Below are 24,170 nucleotides of genomic sequence, written 5' to 3'. Positions count from 1 at the left end.
CAAATAACTGAATAATTGACATTCCACCTGAGGCATTCATGTGACTTCCATGATTTTATTTTATTTTTCATGCCAACAAGGCCAAAATCTTATGTTAGGTGTAATGCATAGCTATTTTTTTCAGCAAAGGCGGAGAAAAGAAAATGAAAGTAAATTTCATGTGTACTTGATCTTAGAAGTGAGAACAAGATGATTAAGTGGAAGAATGGATATAAGTGTCCATCTCTACTCCAAAAAATGAGAATAAAAGATAACATAATATAAATGGTTTGGGGGACAAGTTGCAATCACATTACTAAAAAGGAGAAGATTCTGCACAGAGACAGCAAAATATGCTAAAAGAAGAGAAAGGATTTGCAAAGTTGCTGGGGGTGGTGTTGAGATAATTGCTGCTATTAATTTGATAGTGTGAAATTCTTCAAACTACTAGTGGTTTTAGTTGGATATTTACTCACTTGAAGAGAGGATATCTACTCATTTGAAGAATTATAGTCGCTGTAATTATGAACAACTTAACACCTTCCAAGAAAATGTAAGAACAGTTTTATTAATATAACTATTAAAATAGGTTTTTAATATAGTGAAGCAAAAATTGTTTCTTTGATTAATTTACTTTATCTTTAATTATGGTATGCTCATTATTAAGGCCATAATTTTAATTAGAAGAAAGAATAGGGTATTTTTCAGAATATAATAAATTTGGCATTTAGATGACCAGCCTTCCTCTCTCTTATCTGATTAAGGGATTTATGCATTTCCAGGGTACATTCAGGCTAATTAGAATCATGCTTGTGTTTTCATTAATGGGCGCAGAACAGAATTTTTCAGTCTCATGATAAAAATATATTCTTGAATTTCATTTTTGACTATCAGAGGTCAGGAAAGTAAATGATTACAGTCTTCCGTTATGAAAAATGAGTTATTTATTTACTTCTTTATTCCTACACCAGAAATGAAAAGAAAAACATTTACACACAGAGGGACAATCTTCCATGTACCCATTATTAAATGTTAACATAGAAACATTAAAATTCCACAGAATTCCATACTCTCAAATAACAGGGAAAAAAGTAACATGTATACGCCGCCAGGGTCTGACATGGGGGGGATGTGAGATATGAACATGTCCTATACTATTTCAGAGTTATATTTGGTTATATATATCTTTTTCAGATACTTTTATATTTATTTCTATTTTTTCATAAAACTATTACAAATTATGAAATCCATGTTATTAATAATAATAGCAAATAACAGGTATCATTATTAAGAAGTAAATGTTAAGAGTACTTTCCTGAATGTTTTACTGAAATTAGCTCATTTCATCTTTAAAAATATCCTAAACATAGGTACTGTCATATCCCCATTTTACAAATTTTAAAACTGAGGTTGTAAAAAGTTACATCATTTGTCTCAAGTTTGCAGTTCTTATTAAATAGCGCTGCTGAGAGTTGAACAAATTCTAGCACTGTCCAAATCTGCACTGCCTACAAAAAGAGTTACAGCTGTGGGATTTTGATGAACTTGAATTCCATCTCAATCGAAGACACTCCAGAAGGGTTTACATCACTTATGGAAAAATAACAAAGGTTGGCATGTCCCTGCAAAGAATTTGCTCTATTGCCAAATTACAATGGAGTTCTTACTTTATACACAGCCAAATGGGGCCATTATGGCCACTGAAGTGTTAAGGTTGGGAAGTGAATGCAGGCCACCAGGGGACTGAAGAACTGCTAACTTTCCACAGGTTTTGTTTTAATTTCTTTGAAGTTTCTCAATGTTTTGAACATATGAAAGAGAATATATTATAAATAATTGTATAAAAGGTCTGTTGCACTGAGATGCCCTGTTTTCTTATACAAGAAAATGTTCTCAAAGGATCTAAATTATACCAGTTGAGGTTTCAAGTGTAGCTGCTCTTCAAAGTTGCCACTAAGAGTAATTTGCAAATTAATCAACCTTAACAAATACTGAGGAAAGCCCTAAAAAAAAATCAAACAAAATAATTCCTTAGTGAAACTATTTGTCAAATATCCAAAATTCAGTAATTTCTAATTTTAAAAGACAGTTTATGTGTGACCTTGTTCATCTACAATAACACAATTCATCAGATTCTTTACGCTCTAGCTCTCTGAGTATCCAGTGATCTCCCCCAGTCCCCTCCATGTTATATATGCTTTGTCGCTTCTGTTAGAGTAGAATAATTACTAGATGGGGATTAATACAAATTTGAGAGGGCCCAGACTTCTAGACAACTCCCCTCCATATCTGTCCAGTTCCTCTGTAATTCAGTGTAAAATAATTGGGAGGTCTTACTATATTATCATAATTTTCTTAGTCCTGATGAATCTAGAAATGTTAAATTGTACAATTTGTCACACTCCAAACATTAAGATAGATTAAGAAGACACATGGTATTACTGAAACATCATCTATGAATATTATTTTAAAAACTAGACTGGGGGTGGTGGCTCATGCCTGTAATCCTGGCACTTTGGGAGACCAGGAAGAAAAATCCCTTGAGACCAGAATTTGAGACCAGCCTGAGCAACATGGCAAGATCTCGTCTCTACTAAAAACAGAAAAATTAGCCAGGCATGGTGCTGCACGCATGTAGTCCCAGCTACTGTGGATGATGAAGCAGAGGATCACTTCAGCCCAGGAGTTTGAGTTTCCAGTAAGCTATGATAACACCACTGTACTGTAGCCCAGGCAATAGAGCAAGACCCTATCTCAAACAAAAACAAAAACAAAAAACTGGAAGTACCCTACCTTATTATTTGTTCTGTCTGTTATATTGAGGCAACATAAACCAAAAAGTGGGGAAAGAAGCCATTCTAAGTCATTACAGGTCAATGATTGAGGTATTCTTTGGCACTCCCTTCATTCACATAACTAACATATTTAACATATATTATGCTAAGCATTTGTGATACAAGAAAAAATAATATGTGTGGTCTGTACTGGAGAGGCTCAAATATCTTGCAGTGGACACTGTGTTAGTTTTCTTATGCCGTGTAAGAAAATTACTGCAAACCCTGTTGGCATAAAGGGACACCCATTTGTATCTCACATTTCTATGTGAGTAGTCTGGGTAGGCTCAACTGGGCTCTTTAATTAGGGTATCAAAAGGTTGAAGTCAAGGTTTAAGCCAGGCTGCCCTTTTTTCTGAGAGGTCTAGGGAAGAATCAGTTTCAAAGCTCATTCAGTTTGTTGGAAGAATAAAGTTTCTGTAGGTGAAGAATAGAGGTCTCTATTTTCTTGCTTGCTGTCAGCTAGGAATCTCTCTCAATAATACAGGCTGCCCTCTGGTCCTTTCCACAGGGACCCCTCCATCTTTAAGCCAGCAACATCTCCATGTTGTTTCAAATCTTTGACTTCCTCTTCTGCCTCCAACTGGAGAAGACATTCTGCTTTTAAATGGCGCATTAAGTTAAATTAAATCCACCAGGATAATCTCTCTATTTATGACCAACTATAACCTTAATTACATTTGCAAAAATTCCTTTGATATTATATAATACAAAGCTGAGAGTCATTGAGATCATTTCAGCATTCTGCGTACTACAGACACAGATAGGAGAAGAACACAGAGAATAGGAAATCAGCCTTTGCAGAATGAATCTTTACACTTGCATTTGATGTTGCTCTATTCAGTAAACGTAAATGTTTAAGAAAACTTAAAAAAAAATTTTTTTAAACTTAAAAATTTTTTTTAAAAAGAAAGGAAAAGAAAGATGCTGAAAAAGTAAAGGGGGTACCAAGATTCTCTTTTCTAAACTGAAGCTGATTAATATTAATAATTAATTAATATTAATTCTATGTCTGATATTATTATTCCGTATTGTTTCATGTTAGACTCTTCATCCCCAGGTGTTTAATTTTTGTTGCTGCTGCTGTTGTTGTTTTTGTTGTTGTTGGCAGCCAACCACCATGTATTTGGTGTTAAGGTTATAAGTGAATCATTTTCCCTTTGGGAATTTTGCAGAAAGTTTTATAAATCTTTAATTAAGTGAGTGTCTAGGTGTCTTAGTTGGGGTTACACCAGAGAAAAAAGACCCATTGGAGATATATATATATATATATATATACACACACACACATATATTTTATATATATGTATATATATTTTTATATTATATATAAATATATACATATATTTTATATATATGTGTATTATATATATAAAATAAGTGATTTATTGCCAGGAATGGTCTATGGAAATGTAGAGGCTGGCTAGGCAAGTCCAACATTTGTAGGGCAGACCATCAGAAAGGGCGGCCCGGAATGCCAGAGCACTGGCTGAATCTACCGTCCAATGCCAAAATTTGTTTTTCTTCAAGGAAGCCTAAACTCTGCTCTTAAAGGCTTTGAAATCTTTGAATCAAGCCCACCCAAAGTATCTAGGATCATCTCCTTTACTTAAAGTCAACTCATTATGAATTTTAATCACTTCTACATAATAATACTTTCACATCAGCACCTAGATTAATGTTTGATTACATAGCTGAGGACCATAGACTGGCCAAGTTGACAAATGAACACCACCATGAATAGCTGTTTTTTTATAAACAAACAAACATAGAAAGTTCTCTCTTTCCAAAATGTCAATATACCAATTACACTTTATCAAAACCAGCTCTTCCCTTTTTTCATTAATTGATTAGGAATGTTAAGCAGTCAGATATATCCAGAAGGAGGGCAAGTTCTTGGTGGCCTTGTGAATGATGCAACCATTATGATATTTTCAGAATGACAAGAATAGCACAAGTATTATTATCTCTATACATTCTATAATCTGATGTTAACATTGCAATAAGTTCAAAGTGAACTCATACTTCATCTAAAGCTGTTCATTGATGTCCACAGTCAGGGTAATAAAATGGTTTCAGGTCAAACACAATATGCCCTATTCTTGCAGATTCTTTCTACTCAATGTTGTGTTTGTCTATGCAGAAGAAAGACCTTTGGTATGCTATGATATAGAAAGGTATTCCTTATGAATTTGGCAAATTTTTTGGTTGGCCCGATTCTGAATGAATATGCTGTTTTTTAAAATTTTTTTTTCAATCTAGAACCTGATTGCAAACCTTCCCTGAGATTACTGCAATTCATATATCATACCATAGCATGACAAATTAATACTTTCTTTTCCTTTGGTAATTTATAAGAATACAAATAAGAGGAGAAAGAAAAGATACACAAACATGTCTTGTCAATAAAATTTTCTCTAAAAAACAGTGGCATTGTCATGAGACTTTTAAGATAAAAATATTAAAAGCTTATGGCCAATCTTTTTAGCTTATGGCTAATCTTTTTTAGTGATTTTTAATGTTATTCCAGTTATATTACCAATAATTGCTGTCACTGTCTTCGGTCATCATTTATTCATGAAGAATCTGAAGTTTTCCCATGGAAAACTGGGAAGACAAAAGGACTGGTTTCCTATTTAGTTATATTGGAGTAAAAAATATTTTTCCAAAGGTTACATACTCAGGTCAAATTCTTTGTGAGGAAAAGGCATGTTAATGAGCTATGCTTTTGTACATTTATGGTCTTAGATTCCTGTGTATATCATTCTAAGCAAATATAATAACTAAAATTGTCATAAAGTCATCATTGTATGACAACATCACAGAAAAAGTGTGTAACCATATTTTTATAGTAAAGATTTCAGCCATCTGAATGCCCTTGATCTATTTTTAGAAATGCTGTGAGATATATTATGGCATTATTTCAATCCAATTTTGAATTTTAACTATGGAGAAAAATATTTAAATATAAATCAATTTTACTGTGAGTCATAATAATGTTCTTTTGGAAAGGAGTTGCATTTGACAGGTTTTTAACTGAAATAAAAATATTACTGTATATAAAATATAGAAATGCAGTTTTGGAAATATTTTGTAAGTTATGTTATTTCATCATTTTTAATGTGTAAATGAAAATTCTTATAAGTTTCTTCTACAAAAAAAACACAATTTAATTGAATAAAATAGAGGGAATATTCAATTCATCACTATCAAATTGATATTATAAATAACAGATAAATTCGGCATTGGTATAGTCCGGGATTGATGAACTGTGGCCTGTGGCATCAAATCTGACCTTTCTGCTTATTTTTGTATGGCCCATAGAAAAAGAAAGATCTTACATTTTTAAATGGTTCCATGTTAAATTATTATATAAGTACCTACATGATATTTTCAATTTTTCCTTTTTGCCTCAAATTCTAGAACATTTCCTATCTAGTGCTATAAGAAAAAAGATTGCTAACCTATTTGTCAAAAGAATGTAGAAGAATAGGGTGTTAGAAGAATTGATGTGTGGTTTATTGTTTTAAAAATTGTTATCTAAATAATCTCAGGCAGGATACCCTGAATTTAGGTTAGCTCATAACAGACTTTATGTTAGCCTCAATTTCTTCACCTGCAAAATGGACATAATAATATGATTTTTCTCACCTTGGATATTATCTTCATTCTCAAAGGAAATAATGTGTATAAAACCTCTTTGAGAAGTACATAACAATAAAAAATGAATGTGTTATAGAATGAGAATACTCGTAGGCCTTGACTTTGGGAATTGCTGGATTGCCATCCCAGGTAGGCCATTTCCTAGCATTGTTGATTTGGGGAAGGTTACCTTAAGATAATCAAGCTGACTGTACCTAGCACACTTTTTGTAACCTTTTCCTTTGCAAAAGTTGAGGCCCTGCTAAGAAGTAGCTGTTGGCAGGGTCTCTGTGTCCCTGATTATTTCCTACCTGCTTCTTTTCTAGAAATAGACCTCCACTGCCCCCTGACAGTGACAAATTTTCTGGTAGTGACTGGTTCCTTCTCCGGTGTCTTTCTTATGGGATTGACACTGTTTGTGGTTATATAGTTGGAAAAATACCAGAGCCCGATCTTGCTCTGCTCTTAGGGCCAGGATATTGTTTCTTGGGCCAGCTTCCTTAGGTACACCAATTGTTCGTAGGCCTCTCCAACACTAACTAGAGGGACTGTCTTCTGACTTAATCTGCTCCCCAGTAGTCCCAGAACACTGAGGAGCAATTGCATGCAGTGTTTGGGTGAGTAAATCTTCCTCTGCTTAATGAAATAGATAGAACAGATTTCCTATTAGAAGAATCTCCATTTTCCTGTGTGCATGTTGTAAACCTCACTTCCTTGCATAACAGCTATAGTGGAGAGATCTAAAGTAAAACCTAAATATAAGATCTTTTTTTGTTGAGCATTCCCAAGTAGTCTGTCAGGTCACTAGACTTAATGGTATAGCCCCCTCCTGGGCTTGCCTCATCTGGGAACTATGCCAGCAAAAATTCCTCGTAAGGCAAACCTTTTTAGACTAAATCAAACACACATATTTGCCTTAGACTACTAAAAACCTGCTTTTTCTTGATACTTTCTATACGCCCAAGAGATTATGCGACCTCTCATTATAGGGTAACTTAAGGGACATTCTTCACTTCAGCCAGCTTCAGAACTCATCTGTGTCCCTGAGTCACCTATGCTTACTGGCAAACTGCAGACCTGCTGAACATCAAAGATTTACCCCTCCAACACCATAATTTTAGCACTTCAGTTACCTCTTCTGAAATAGACTGAACAGAGTAGGTGATCCTGAGGGCAGTCTCCATGGAGATCCTTAGCTAAGATGTCCATTTAGTGATATGCCAAGCTGCAATTCAGAAAAGCCTGAACTTTTCCTTCAAGTTGCTCACTTTAAAAACAAAGTTCACCCCAAAAAAGATTTTTTAAAAAGTATTCCTAGTAAATATAAGGATTGGAGAGAAAACAAAGTTTGCATCATAATAATTAAAGAATAAATAGAATTACTTCAAATTAGTAATAAAAGTGTCACTCTTATCATTCTTATTTGAATTTTTGCATATTTAAATTATTGCTAACTCATCTTGCTTGAGAGTGAGTTTCATAATTATCTGAATTTTTTCTTAATTAAAGCTAGCGAAAGCAGAGTATAGCAACTTAGTTTTACTACAATCCATCATCCTACAACCAACTGAAAATATGTTTGTCCTCTGTCATTAATATAATAAATTATATGCTTTAATTATAAATGAAGATATGAATTATGAAATATTAATCTTCTCAAGAAACATTATTAATAATTTATTATTCTGATATTTTCATATCCATAGCACTGAGTTTAAAATAAGTAAAAAACATAAAATGATAATTTTATGAAATGAAAAATAACCAATTCCTTAAGTGAAAAAGAGTACAAACCCAGTGAGATTGAAAAGCATTGAATTAAATTATAAAGTTGTCTTGTCATTATAAAATATGACAACATAGAAAGGCACCTCAAAATAGCCAGTGTTTTCTCTTTTAGAAATCAAGAACCTAATTCTTGGTTTTTAGATTTAAAAACCAATTCTATGTGATAAAGATAAATGGTCCTTGCTTTGTAGCCCCTTTGAGAGCACTTTACTAAATGAAAATATAATAGTTCTAGTGTGGTAAATTGAGATAGCTTTGCATATTCCTAAGCAGAACAGAAGCATCTGGCAATCTAATTCCTCAAACATTTTTTTATTCTGCACTGCTTTTAAACAGAATAGTGAAGTGAAAGAGTAGGTTAACATCTGTCATTTACAGACAGAAAATTCTTTATTCAACAGGTCATTAATCTATTCATTCAGCAAATTTTTACTGAGTGTCTATTTTGTACCCAGTGCTTACAGTAAACATTGGGAGAACCATCAAATAATTTAGTTCCTTTTACTTAAATATATATGTTGGAGCCTAGGAATAAAAACCAAGAGATGGGAAAATTATATTCTGAAAACAATTAAATCTTTTAAATTATAGAAAATTACCTTACAGGCAGATCAGGGCAAATTTTGAATTGTATATAAGAAATTTACATTATATCCAATAATCAGCTGGGGCCTAGTGAAGGTTTTTTTTTTTTTTTAATCAAATGAATGACATGCCAATTTTTAAGCTTTATAAAAAATAATGTATCTTTATATCTTGTTCTTGACCCATAAGAATAAGACATGTTGAGAGATGGGTGCAGTGGCTGCTGAAATCAAGCTTAAGATATTGTTGGCCAGCTAACCTCTTTGCATGTCTGCAATAAAATAATATCAACCCTTTATATTACTAGTGGTAGCATAAAAGGAACCCCAAAGCATAAATCTAGTAGATTCTACTATACTAAATTCTCAAGGTAGGCCCATTAGCATTAGTTACTTAAAGTCAAAGCAAAAGAAAATATCATGTGATAATGATATTTTGGATATGTTTCAAAAAAGAAAAAGAAGGAAAATAGTCCTTCTCATTATCATTCACACAGCACTGGAACATTTATAGATAGAATAATATAACATCTAGGATTTGCTTCAAAAGTATCCAAGGGGAGGTGAGTGGACAAAGTGAAAGAATATAGAGAAAACAAGATTGGGCCTAAAATAGCTAAATGATGACGATGAGTGACAAGAACACACGTGTCTATTAATAAATGTTTTCTCTACTTTTTGTATTTTATTGAAACTTTGTAATGAAAAGTTGGACTAGAAAGATTAAAAACTAAAGAACATAGTCCCTTTGTCTATTTCTACCCCAAATCCCTAAATGAATGTTAGATTCCATCTCTCCAATACAAAGACCTTTTTGAGGGCAACCAACAATGAAAAGTAGGTTATGTAAAAGCATGGGAGAGATTTTGCCCTGTAGTGTAATATATGCATTACACAATCCTATGGGAATAAGGATTGTGTTTATTTCGCCCGCATCAAAACCACAGTGGCCACAAGTTTGTCTTTCTGGCATATGGACAATGCTCAATTAATATTTATTGAATGTTAAATTCTAGAATCTTAGATAGATACGTACAGAAAGTAAGTTCTTAATATATTTGTGGAATTGAATTAGAATTAAAAAGAAAATACTATTTAAAAAATTATATATATATATACATGCTTGTATTGTAATCTGTTTTTTCCTATAAAAATGACATGAAAACCTTTTCATGTCAAAATATACTTCTAAAACATGTTAATGGATGTATACACTTATGAACCTTTCCTATTTATGTATAATCAATGATATTATACATTAGTGTTTTCAGTTTCTCATTATTACAAACAATGATTCATTGCACAATATTTTCTTAATAACATCTGTAGAATCACCCAACTTATTTACATGCATTCACACACAGACACAAATACACACAATTTTGTTACAAATTTCAAAGTTATTCCCCTGAGATATAGTAGTTTATATGTCCAACAGTGCTGTGCTATTATGTTTTATAACATTCTTGCTAAAAATGGACAACACATTTTTTTTTACGCTTTTAAAGGAAAAAATTTTCCCAGGATTCACTATATAAACAATAGTGTGATATATATTCAGCTTATATCCAATGGGACATAATAATTTCAATTAACAAAGTTTTATTTGGGGGTATATATAGTATATATGTTTCTTGTTTTAACTAATAATTAAGTGTGATATTTATAGAGCTCTCGTTTGTGACACCTTTTTTAGTGTTGTGTATCCTTTCATTCATTTAATCTTACTTCTCCATATGCATTAACTCATTTCACACTATTTTATCACCCCTTTTATCAGAAGAAACTGAGGTAAATGTGCTTTAAGCAAATAGCCCAAGGATTCACAATTGTCTAAATCTCAGGCAGTGAACTACCAAAATCCCTCCTATTTTTATCACTATTTTATCATTATTACAAAAACTCAAATCCATATATTTGATGTGCAGCAGGTAGTATAAGTGTTAGCTCAGACTGCTCACCAACAGTCTGGGATATGTTAAAACCCTGTATTAGTGTGAGAGTTGAAATTATTTTAATAAGGAAAATTGAGTCAGCAAGGCAAATAGAAGTCACCTATTCTTTATGTCAGGGCATCATATTAATGGATTTTGCCAAGACTGAAAAAAAGCAAGTTGACATGAGAGGAAACTGGATATTACAGTCATTGTAACTGAAAGAATGAAACATGGTCTTCAGAAGTTAATAGAGTCACCATGAAACCCAAAGAAAAAAAGTTCAATTTAGTAAAGAAGAGTAAGAAGGAGATCCTTTTAGAGCCACTATGTAACAATATCAACTTTATGATTCTACATAAAGTATTTTCATCTTAATGCCTGTCAAATACCATTAAAGCTTGAGAAAGCCCAATTATTTTTTCTGTTATATAGTGTCACCTGCTGTGGCATAGATGCTGAAGATATGCTAGGGTAATATTTCAATACACATTACAGAGAAATTAGGAACAAATGGACAATGATATATGTGTGTCGAAAAGTAATTAAGCATTTCACAGCAGTCATTGTTTGAAATGGAATGGTGCTTTATTTCCCTATATAAAATTTTACTGAACTATTATCTGAATAGGTACTAGGACATTAACTTTAAAGTTGTCTTAAAATGTGATTGAATGGGGAATGCTCTATACAATTTAAGCAACTGTTAGAAATATAAAGTAGGTAGTTTTATACTGTCTTCAATATGGTTTCTTTAGAAAATAGATTTAAAGGCATGTAGATTGTTTTGTATATAATATACCATTAACAGTTTAATTATGGTAATGTTTTATTAAAGAATAAATGGGAAATATGTGGGGATTTTTTTGCAACTTTACTGGGGTATAATTTATATACAATAAGCTATACATATTTAAAGTGTAAATTAGATGAGTTTTGACAGATATATATTAATACCTGTGAAGACACCACCATAATCAAATACGGAACACTCTCATCACTCCAGAGGTATCTTGTGACCTTTGCCATTCCTCATTCCAGCCCCATCCACCACCAACCATGTATCTGTTTCTATAATTACAGATTAATTTTCATATTTTTGAATTTGATATAAATGGAATTATATACAAGTTACATATTTGTTTCTGACTTTTTTAGGTCAGCATAACCATCCCATGATTCAGTTTTTGACTATATTAGTAGTTTGTTTCTTTTAATTGCCAAGAAGTAGTCCATTGTATGAATGTATTACAATTTACCCACTCACCTAGTGATGGACATTTGGGTTTTTTTCCAGTTTGGGGCTAGTAGAAATAAAGTCAATCATTTGTGTGTGAGTTTTTAGTTGGAAATATACTTACTTGTTTTGGAGTTAATACCTCAGAGTGAAAGGAGGCTACATCACACAGTGGGCATATATTTGTCTTCTTAAAAAACTACTACAATGTTTTTTATAGTGATTTCACCATTTTATATTCCCATGTACAGTTGTTTCACATTATTGCCAACCGATACTAGTGTAATTAGGGTTTGTTTTTTCTTAACTATTCTAATAGGCATGTAATAGTAGGAATGACTTTATAAATAATTGAATATGTAATTTTATAGTTTCAAATTAATAGAAACATCTAAATTAGGATTTTTGTAATCCTAGGAATTTTTAGTGAGTAACAAATTCATTTGATATTGTTTCTCACATTAGTGCATCCAGATCTTTACATTCCACTCTACCCCACCCCTGGCTTTCTGATTATCCATAAAGAATAAACATGTCTACTCAATAAGGAAATAAACATGCCCCTCTTTTTTCTATTAAGCAACATTATTCATTAATATTATTTTACATGTGCATTTAATGACTTATTTTTTAAATCATTGCTAAAAATGTGCACAGTTTGGATTTTATATGTATAAGTTAAGTCATCACTAATTTTTGGTGGCTTTAATTGAATTTAATATAAATTAAATTTAATGTTGTTAAAATTTTATAAATTATTTATTTCATTTTTCTTGCACTTGATAGTCATATCTGAAAGATACAAGACAGGATAAATGAGAGCTTTAAAAAGGTCTAAAATGCCAAGAAATTATGTCTACTGAAAGCTATTTTTTTTCTTTTAATTATGCACTATGCTTTTTGTTATTTTAAAATAATTGCCTACTAAATTGGAAATGTGGTTTTAAAAACACAAAATATATTAATATCATATGCCCATTCTTCATGCATGCTCCCTGGTTTTAAGTTAGTTCTCAATCATTTTAATTAAATTACCTTTCATTTTTTTACTGGCCAGGACAATAAAGAAAAAGGCTAAGCATCCAATCTAGGTGCAATAAAACTATGTCCTTTTAAAGGAATCTATTATAGTTATTTAAAAACATGAAAAGAATGTTCCTGACCTTAGTAATTTTCTCACGTACCCCGTATACAATTTCAAATCAATAACTTCTAGCTGATTCTTAAATTACTTGAACAATGAAATAAAAATATTCTTGCTATATTATTTATAGTATAAAATAATAATTAAATCATTAGTGTCATGGAAGCATAAGAGGGGAAATGTGTATTTGCATATAAATCTTTTGATTGCTAGATTATTTCTGAATTAGGTAAAAAAGTGATCACACATCATTAGTCAAAATAGATAATGTATTTTTATAACTGACTGAAATCATAGAGATAATATAGTTTAATTTCATCATATTTTCCAATAAAATTATTAACTAGAAGCTTTATAATGGCTCAAAATTATAAAGCCCCAGAATTTAAGCATTCTGATATCTAGTCTAGCTTTCTGATTTTCCAGAATTTGACATCTCGAACTCATGAGTACATGAGTGGAGCTTGCATTAAAAATGTGATGTTTCTCTTAAAGTCTGGTAAATTTAGTCATTGAGCCTCTATGATTTAGACATAAGCAGAAATATATATAATATATGAGAATCTATTAGCATTCAGTAAACATGTGTAATAATATTTAGTTTGATGATGCTGCTGAAAGATTTGTTATTAGGTAGGAAGCTTGTTTTATATATACATACATTTTAAAAAATTAACACTAATGTTCTGGGATTCTTTTCTTTTCCTACCCTAATCATTAAATCACACAGAGTTGTACCACAAAGTGTTGTAGGAAGGTCATATTTGAATCTAAAGTTGTATAGAGAAGCGAGATTAAATTCATATAAGAATCATAAGATAACATTTGGACAATATTACCTTACAATTACCTTAATATATTCCAGATTTAAATAATAATAGCCAAGATCAGAGTCTATGAGAAAAGCAAGGGAAGATATTCCTGTATATATAAATCACAAATTCTCTGTTGGCTCAGAATAATTTTTTCTTTAACAAATCATAATCATGGTTTACACTGTTTAGAACAAACATAAGTAAATGAAGAAAGAGTAGCTTCCACTTTTATATTCGTTTAGGTTCCTTTTTGACTCCAAAGTAACTCAGTTAAACGTTTGTAAGCAATAGTAGAGAACAGTAAGACTTGTCTGAAAATGAGGCCCTCACGTTTTGCATTTAGTATCAAAGACCAAAGGACAATCCCTTGGTCTTTTTATTCCTGATTTCTTCATCATTAAAGTATGAGAAAAACACTTATGGTAACCTATTTTACAAGATTCCCGTAAGACTCAAATGAGATAATCGGTGGGAAACGTTCTTGGCAAAATTTAAAGGCTGCATTCATTTGCATTATCATCATTTCTTTTTAGATGGAATTTTTATTAGACACCTTGAAAAAGTGTGGTCCCAACGCTTCGCTGTAAGGATATGTCTGGCAATTTTAAAGGACCATATGAAATTGTACAATTCAAGTGATGTTTAAGAAATTCCTAGGTAAAGTTTGAACAAACTAGAAATGAACTTTTAGCTATATAGTATGTTTGAGCTTTGTTATTACATTATGGCTCTTGGAGAAGAGGGATACCAAAAATCTTCATAATTTTGGCCTAATATATTTTTAGTAAATGTTCTTGAAATAGCCAGGTACTTGGAGTAGGATCATTTTCTTACTGTAAATAGCAATAATCACTACATATGAGGGGGAAAATAAATGAATTACAAAAGAGGTTTTTATTTAAATTAACCAATTTGTCCCAATGAAATTACATCATTTGGAAGTTTTAGATAAAGTTTATTTTTTAGACTAAAGTTTACTTTTGATGAATTCATTTTCTGCTAAAAAATATGCATGATGCATTTTATAGCAGAACAGTCACGATTCAATATTTTATCAGTTATAAACCAAAGTTTTTAAAGATACAAAAATTTGATTTTGTAAGTCCTAAAACTAGACAATTTTTCTCTTATATTAGTAGCATTTTTGTTGGTTTTAACGTTTGGTAATTTCTAAATATGTATTAAGATTTTACAGTTATAGTGACCTGAGTTGTGATTCTGGGTTTCCTTTGTATAAGCTGTGTGACATTGGTAAATTTCTTTAAATTTACTTAAATCTCAGAGCCTTAACTTAATTAGTAAATAATTAAAAATTATAATAATGCCTGCTTAATAGGATTGGTGTAAGGGTTTCGTGGATAATAGCTACAGCTAAAGTATATGCCAAACACCTGGCCCACAACAAGCATTTAATAGATAGTATCTATTATTATCGCATGACTACTGTCTTCCCTCACTCTCCTCACAAAATAGTCTTATTTTCCTTTGTTACTCAGGTGTGTACTTCCTTATAACATCAATTGGTGGTCCAACATAAGTTAAAAAGTCTACTTAAGAGTCATTCATACTCTGTTGAAACTGTTTAGAGTTTTGAAAAACTCTTGGATTTTATGACAATAAAAAGAGTGATTATTTAGAAGTGTCATCAGTGCAATGTTATGCAATCAGAGTTTCCAGGTTGAAACTATCTACAGTAGCACAAAGTTAGTTTGATGTGTACCTGTCTTCGTTGGTAACAGTAATTGCTGGCTAGCAGGGTTCAGGAAAATAAGCACTGTCTTAGAAAGGTTTAAAAAGAGGTCACTAAGTTAAGTTCTTTAGAATGGGGCTTAGATCAATATAAGACAGAGTGCTTTAATTTCATGACCAATGCCACATCAGAACCATGGAATCCATCCCGTTGTTACTTACAATTACTGAGTTAAACACTAGTCAGACCCCTCTCAGAAGAAATTAGCAGCTATATTTTTTTGTTTACAATTTATACTCAGGGTGCACCCATTTTGATTTAAGCAGCCTCTTTTCTGCTAGAACACTCTAATGTTAGTCTATAATTGGGTAATGGGTTTCCTGCTTAACAGCGGCAAAAGTTGTTCTGCTCCTGAAGTAGATTCACTGGGCTTCTTCACCTTCAGGTATCATCCTCCACCAGCTGAGGGAGCAAGAGACTTCTGCATGGGAGGCTGCAGCCCCACCTCCTCCTGGGGTTTGTCAAGGGGCATCTCTGTTCAGCTCAAGTAGGAGTATCTGTTCTATTTACAGCAACTCAGTTACCCTGAAGTTCTATTTTTGTAAGAAGTTTCATCAAAGAGCTTGTATTTTAATGAGATGCTTTTTAAAAAATTGCTTGGGAATGCATAAGGCATACGGATTCTCTGTTATATATGTTTGATGCATTCCCTTATTGAAATTTGGGGGTTTTCTAAGATTATACATGTACACACACACACACACACACACACACACATTACAATGCAGATATAGCTTCTCTCTCTCTCTCTCTCCCTTTTTCTCTCTCTCTCTCACGCACATATCAAGGGAATGCCATATGTCCCAAGTGAGACCTACTTGGAAAAACAGAAGTGCTGAACATATCACAGTACCATTGTGAGAGGACAGTCTTCAGTTTTCTCTGTGGCAATGAGAATTTTCTCACCCTCAAGACATGCAAATGACTTTTTTCATCTGTTCTTTTTATGTTATTTGCATAATTTTCTCCTGCAAAAGTGAGAGCTGTCAAAAATTAACCATTTGGGGCTCTGGCATTCAGTTATATGACCTTTTCCAGAGAATAAGATCTCTTCAGGGAACTAGTCCCTTCAGATGTAAGAGAGGTGGAAGTGCTGAGAAGATGGTCAATGGCAGAAAGAGCCGATGATGGATGGGGACCAGCTGGTTGTTAATGGTACATGACTACATTTATAAAGGTGTTTGACATTTTGGATCTTCTCATACCCTTGCTTTGTTTTTGTTTTAGTAGAACAGTATTTCAACAGCTAATAGAAGAGATGATTCAGGTAGATGTAATGTTGTACTGCCCTATGTTACTCAGGTTAATAGTACAATGCAAACATTTTGTTTCAAGCATCATGCTAATTTAAAATGCTATTTGAAAAACTATATAAGCACTATTCTGTTCTCCATGCCTTGGTTTGAGTGCATGTGTCTGTAGACAACTGCCAAATATGCTTATTTAGTGTGAATACTTCCTTTTTATAAATTCAGAGAGTTGCACTCTGGAGGGCTGTAACAAACCTTTAAATTCATTTTACTGTGACAAAGGTTGGAGTAAGTAGCAGGCTGGGGCAAAGACAAGTGCAGCTATCTCTTTGATCACATTGCTTTAAACATTTTTCAGCTTTAAGCGTGTCTTACAAATCAGCTCTATCAGTCTATTAATTGTTTCACTGTACCTGATGTCTAACATGAATGCACCTTGAAAAACGGCAGGAGAAAGCACATTTGTTTAAGCCCTCCGATGGCTAACACGGCAGCTAATCTCCTTGCAAATTATAGTCATAGTTGCAGTTCGTCTATTAGGCTGGAAAAGACAAGATTCTCGAGTGGCCTTGGTGCCTTTACCAATTTCCCGGAGACCCACAAGCCCTCCGCGTGTGTTGTCTGCGCTCCGGGAGCGTTCCTGCTAATCAGGTCAATGATTATCGCCTGGCTCCGGGGACACGACAGGAGTCTATCACAGCAGTTAGGAAGCCTCCAAACGGAGCACGCTCACAGAGGAATCTCCCGTTAAGAAACATCGCTTAGTCCCTCATTTACTCACTGGGAACCTCTGAGGATTTCAGCTGATCTTTTTCTCTCCTTAGACAGTGAGGAGCGCAACCTAAACAGGGAAAAGGAGCACAGCATGCAGCTACTTGGAGGGTGTTGATTGAAAACTTCGATCTCCCCACCCCGTTCACGGTTGACTTGACTGATTTCTCACATCCTTCACAGAGAATATTTCAATTAAGGTAAGTGCTGCTTTATCTGGGTGACTGCATCACACTGAATTTCTGCATTGAAAGTTCTGACTGACTAAACTGACATTCTGCACTGCAGCAAGTGACTGTTTATGTCAGGAAAATCTTAGTTTTATAAGCAAGTGTCCTAGAGTGTAAATGGCATTTGGGGATAATGACATTTCAGGGCAATTTCTTTTGAAATATAATCATTCTGCCTTGCATCCACAGAAAATAAAAGGGAGGATGAAAAGAGAGGTAATTTCTCAATTTACCTTTTTAATAATCTATTTAGAGGACTGTGCAGTGCCAAGGTAAATTGATTTTGATTGAAGTGGTTTGTTGTCAAATGGCAAAATCTCTGAGTCTGAAGGCTTCAAAGTTAAATTACTTGGAAAGAAAATCCTTGCAAATGAGAGTTGAGATTTTGTGCAGCTTTGTAATTTAGCAACATTCCTGAGCTCCCTTTTAGTTTAAGGATTTAGGACTAAATCTCTGAATATTTTAAGAGTGTCCATTTAAAACTTAAGATTTAAATGTTACAATTTCTGATGCAAATAAGAAAAATGTACCTAGAAGATTTAATGTACCATTGATATTATTTATAGTTCTTATTCAAGAGAGATGAATTTCTTTTATGAGATAGATTAATGCAAAAGAAAGTAAAAACTTAACTGCTTTATAAAATGCTTGTTTTTGAAAGGAGATTGATTTAATAATACATTAAGGTTATGTATGTGTTTGTTGAAATCTTGTTTTTTTATGTTTAAGGTCTTTTTTATTATCAAAGTCTAGTGAATTGAGGTTAAGCTTACATTTCACATATACTTTAGGGCAACTTTCCAGGTAATTTAGATAAACCAATTCATATTATTTCTTTTATACCCATGTAGCTCTTAAGTTTATTAAAAATATCTAGAAGAATAATAGAAGCAACTTTTTTCCAAAGTTAGATTTAATTACCTGAACTTTTTCTTTTTTATTCACTTTGCACATGTAATATAGTCTGATGGTTTTATTCCATACTATGGTAAATTTATATGTGATCAAGAATAATAAAATAATTCTATCACTATAAGTATATATCATCTGTTAATTAACACTCGAAGTACCTACACAATAGCAATTATTTAGTTGTGATTGTATAGAACTTATACTATAAAAGGGTTTTCAAATAACAAACATTGTTTAGAATATACATACATTTTTATAATACTTATGCAAGTTAAATTTCAATAATTAATCTGCAATTTTATAGCACAATGAAAATATATAGCTGCTTCTGTGTAAAGATTTATAGTATTGCCTTGAGTGTGCTTTTTAGAGTGAGCACTCATATTTCCTGAAATGCTGACTCCACCTTCCTTCTATGGGTATCTTGAGATGGGACATTTCATAAAGATGTCAGAACACTGATTATATTAATTGGCTATGCTTCTGAAATTCTCTGGAGAGCTTTTAAGGCTGATGTTGATGTTATTGCCTTTTACACAGGAATAAAATATTTTCAGGATTCCCCCCCCCAGGCAGTGATGGGTACTTGCTGATTGTTGATATATTTTTAATCGAAGTCTAAAGACATTTACCTACCTCTGTTGTACTGAGATTTCTATCTTTTTTTTTTTTTCCCCTGGGGAGATGGTTTCTCAACTGATTGAAAGATAACTGGGAGAAGAGTGTGTTGACTACAATGACTGTCCCTGGGTCTTTGGCTTCTTTTTTTCTGTTAGGCAAACTTGATAAACAGAAAGAGGCAAAAATAACCAAACAGGGACACATTTGCTACTAACAAACTTGTATTAATACATTGTTGAAAACATCCCTATATTGTAGACTATCCCTTGTGCCAACTTCAAGATTAATGGTGGCATCAAACCCAATGAACTTTTATTGAATATATTGACCATTGCAGTATATGACCGTTAAAGGATGTGTTTAGTGTGTAATGAAATATTTATGTTTAATAATTAAGTCAGTTGCAGTTCTTATTGAAAAGGACATAGCAAAAGTGTTTAAAGGAGTTCTAGCATTACTATAGTTGTAGTTGTCTTAATTTGCATTATACATACTGATAAGAGAATGGAGAATGTCTTGGATACAATTGAGAATTCGTACTGTTTATTTTAGGTAGCATCTGCCTTCTTAATATGACTTAATATCCTTTCTATTTTTTTCACATATTAAATTACCTTCAGGTGCCACCACACCTCTAGTTTCTATATTAAATCCCATTTTCATTAATTTGATGGTAATTTATTCCTTCTGTAAGATCATAAAACTTCTTATAGGATAACCTTGTAACTTTAGCGTAAAAAGTTTCAAAATGTAAAGTCAAAAATTTGCTAAAATATCATAAACTTTACTTCAAGATCTATAATCTGTTCTTCAATATGTGATATGTTCAATACAAGACAATGGATAGAGGCAATATTTAACATACCTGTCATGCTTCCTAAATGCCAGGCAACTAACTAGGTTATAAACATTGTATGTATGATTATATAATACAGTGAAAATAATTGCACAGGTATCTTTTTAACCCCACTTTCCTGAGAATGAGATGGAGACTGATAGAGGATACATATTAAGGCCACACCATAGTTAGTGAACCTTTGATTCAAACTCAGATCTTGCTGTGTTTAAAACTAATACTATTATACTATAGTACTTTGTTTTTCATAGATGGTGACTATTGCAATGTTTGACATGATACTGATGAATATTTTAAGAATATTTTTAATGTAGTACAGAGTAAGTATATTACCTTCAGAATGGGTTAACTCCTGGCTTACACAAAATAAATGATTTTGTAAATTCCATAGCCACCAGTATTTGAAACCAGGAAGCAGTTTGTTCTTGTAGGTTCTGATAAAGTTTAGTGCATAAGTCTTTGTTCCAGCTGATTCTGATTATTACTGACACACAAAGCATAATAACTACTGAAATTTAGTATTTGTAATATGTACATCATTCCAAGAGAAGTTGACACATTCTCAGGATAAAATAAAGTAAAATGTTGAGATATAAATTTAATGCCACTGCCACTTGAAATGAAATTAAAAAGAAAGTTAAGGGGAACTCATGTTAATGGTGAAAGACACACACAGTATTAGAAAAGATAGAGAAACTGGCAGTTGGAATTGAATGTTGAAAGTGAACTTAATAAAACAGATTTAAATGTACTGAAGTCTATTTGCTCTACTGACTTTATATAAACTTTTCCCTAAGTATATAGATATTTGCTGTAAGTAATTATGTTAATATTGTGACAATATTTTCCAACTAAAATTTGCTCTAATCTTATGACAAGAAGATTGCATTGACCTGGAAAATTTAATATGATTATCTGTCATATTCAAGGATGTGCTAAGATGATAACTGGAAGTTAGGTTTCATGGTTATAAATTATGATCACTCCTTGTTCTCTAACATGTTCACAAATATACAAAAAGATAATATTGTACAAGATACTGTGAATAACATGTTATACTATGATAAGAAACATGATGAAGAAATACATATGTATGCAATTTCCAACTACCAACCAGCATACTTTTTGTTTCTTAGCTGTTGTCAAATTGTTGGCTTATCCTAAGCATGTATGATAATAACAAAGTATATATACACACTCCCTTCTTATTATTTCAAAGGAATGAAAATAGTCTGTAAAGACAAATATTGCAGAAGACCTTATAATGGTGCCAGTGCATAGATGGTGCTACCAAGAAAATATGACCATGTGTCTAAGCAACACTGGCCGCAGTAGATTTAACCAGAGATGAATGTGCCCAGGTCTAAGATAGCCATCCCTAGATTGGCCAATGGCCACCACATGGCCTTATAGGAGAAACATGCCAATAAAGAATGCTCTGTATTAGATAACAAATATCTGACTTGGTGACCTTGAATATGAAATACCATGTAGATCACCAGTAGTTGGTTAACATAAGCAGAAGTTGAGAAACATAGAGATGGTAGTCTGTGGATATCATGAATAAACTGCAGTCATGAGGTTGATGGGAAGGAAAGAAAAGAGGTTGATTTCCTTAATTCAATGAAAAGAGACAAATTTTCTAACTCACCCTAAGCACAAGATGAACGGAGGTGCTCCCTTGTGAAGGGGCAATGAGGGTCTATTGCATATACACCATGCAAAGGTAAGACTTTTCCCCCTTTTCCACATTTTTCTCTGTGGTTTCAGTCCCATTAACCAATTCAAATTGAGCACAACTATTTTCCTTACAAATGAAAAGATTATAATTGATTCAACATCTTATGTATTCACAGTTCTGGTAGGCAGTGGAAGAGGCAGTAATGTGTAGTGATTACAAGTCACGTTCAGAGTTCAACTGCCTGGATTCAAATGCAATGGAGGGTACTTGCTAGCTCTGTGGCCCTGGACAAGTCAGTTAAGGTGTCTAAACTTTGTTTTTATGTTCTTCAAAATGAAACTAATCATAGTATCTATCCCATAGCAGTGTTGTGAGAAATGGAGATAATTGATTTAAAATACTTAAAATTGTACAAGTGCTAATAAATATTACAAACAGGAAACTTTATTATTAGTCCCTCACCTGACTTATCAAGTAGAGAAAATTAGAGACTTTTTTTTTTCCTTAGCAACAATGAATGGTTGAATATTGCCAGAAGCTCCTGGAACCATTTCCTGCCACTGTGTTTAATATATCAGCACATTTGAATTTGAGGAACATGCTTTTTTTGTTGTTTTTTTGGATTTACACAGAAGAGTAAATGTGTCTTGAAAGAATTTAACTTAGGAGTCAGTTTAGAGTAACCTTCCTATTTTTGAGGGAGGACTAAAGTACCAGTTGAATCCTTTACTTTAATTCTTTCCTAAAAATGTTGAAAGGAATTGAACAAGTCTTGAAAACATAGTTCCGTTTGATCACTGGTAGTCTACAATCTAACTTGTTTTTACTGGGGTGAGAAAAATAGCCCACAATTTGTTTTTGTAAATAGAGTTTTATTGGAACACAGCACTTTTAAAGATTTCTTATAAGGCAGGTCTAGTAGTGATAAATTCCATTAGTGTTTGCTTGTCTGGGAAAGACTTTATTTCTCTTTCATTTATAAAATTTAGTTTTTCAGGATGCAAAATTCTTGGCTGACAGTTATTCTGTTTAAGGAAATTAAAGATAGGACCCCATTCCCTTCTGGCTTGTAAGGTTTCCTGTGAGAATTCTGCTGTTATTCTGATGGGTATTCCTTTGTAAGTTACTTTGATGCTTCTGTCTCACAGCTTGTAGGAGTTTTTCCTTCACTTTGACTTTGGCCAGTCTGATGATTATGTGCCTTGAAGTTGTCCTGTTTGCAGTGAATCTTCCAGAAGTTCGATGTCCTTCTTGTATCTGGATGTCTAAATACCGTTAGTAAGATCAAGGACCTTTTTCCTCCATTATTCCCTCGAGTATGCTTTCCATGCTTTATGCTTTTTCTTCTTCTTCCTTTGGGATACCTGTAATACTTATTACAGGTCATTTTACATAATCCCATAATTCTCCAAGACTTTGTTCATTCTTCTTTGTTATGTTTTCTTCATTTTAATCAACTGAGATAGTTCAAAAGCCTTGTCTTCAAGTTCTGAAATTCTTTCTTGTAGTTGATCTAGTCTGTTGTTAAAACTTTCCACTGTATTTTGTACTTCCCCAGCTATTCATTTTTATGTAGTCAATGAGTGCTTGCATATTACAAAGCCATAGTTGAATAGTTGAGTACAAAGAGATTGTAGAACCTGCAAAGCTAAAAATATATTTTCATTTTTCTTGTATAGAGAAAAGTTTGCTGGCTCCTTGTTTAGAAGAGAAGCATTCATCTTGCAGGATTTTTTTATTATCAACAGAATAAATATTTGGTAGAATATTTTTAAATGCCTTGAAGGCAACTATCTAAATGTCTATTTCCAGATAGATTCATGGTTATCACTTCCTCTCACTCACCAACTCATTCATATTATACTATGCTATTTAAATCCCCTAAATATAAATTTTGAAAAGTACCAATTACCAGTATATAGATAGATAGGCACACAAACACAACAAAGTATCCCATTCCATAATTTGTATATTGATTCGAGTAATAAACATAGCGAAACATAAATTTTTTTTGGGAATGGATTTAATTGTTTTCCATTCTCCAAGGCACACATTCTTAGATTTTGGTATATATAGAAATCGACTGCTATGTGACTTAAAGCAACAGATTCCAGGGTCTCATTCCTGAAGTACTGATTTAGT

The 24,170-nt window shown here is 32.7% G+C and overlaps 1 protein-coding gene across 4 annotated transcripts in view; it reads left to right on the top strand.

The window, feature by feature from the left end:
- Positions 1-24,170, top strand: part of CDH12 (cadherin 12) — a 947,374-nt gene that overhangs the window by 523,314 nt on the left and 399,890 nt on the right. For 3 of the 4 annotated variants that reach the window (XM_020290041.2, XM_020290038.2, XM_020290039.2), the window contains one exon: positions 17,782-17,928. The gene's annotated coding sequence lies outside the window, so the exon portion shown is untranslated. The remainder of the gene's footprint in view (positions 1-17,781; positions 17,929-24,170) is intronic. The other variant, XM_020290040.2, reaches the window with a different exon arrangement.

The sequence above is a fragment of the Microcebus murinus genome, chromosome 11 (genome assembly GCF_040939455.1).
Source record: "Microcebus murinus isolate Inina chromosome 11, M.murinus_Inina_mat1.0, whole genome shotgun sequence".
In the NCBI taxonomy this organism is placed as follows: domain Eukaryota; kingdom Metazoa; phylum Chordata; class Mammalia; order Primates; family Cheirogaleidae; genus Microcebus; species Microcebus murinus.
Note: the sequence above shows the minus strand (reverse complement) of the source record. Positions and strands in the feature narration are given on the sequence as shown.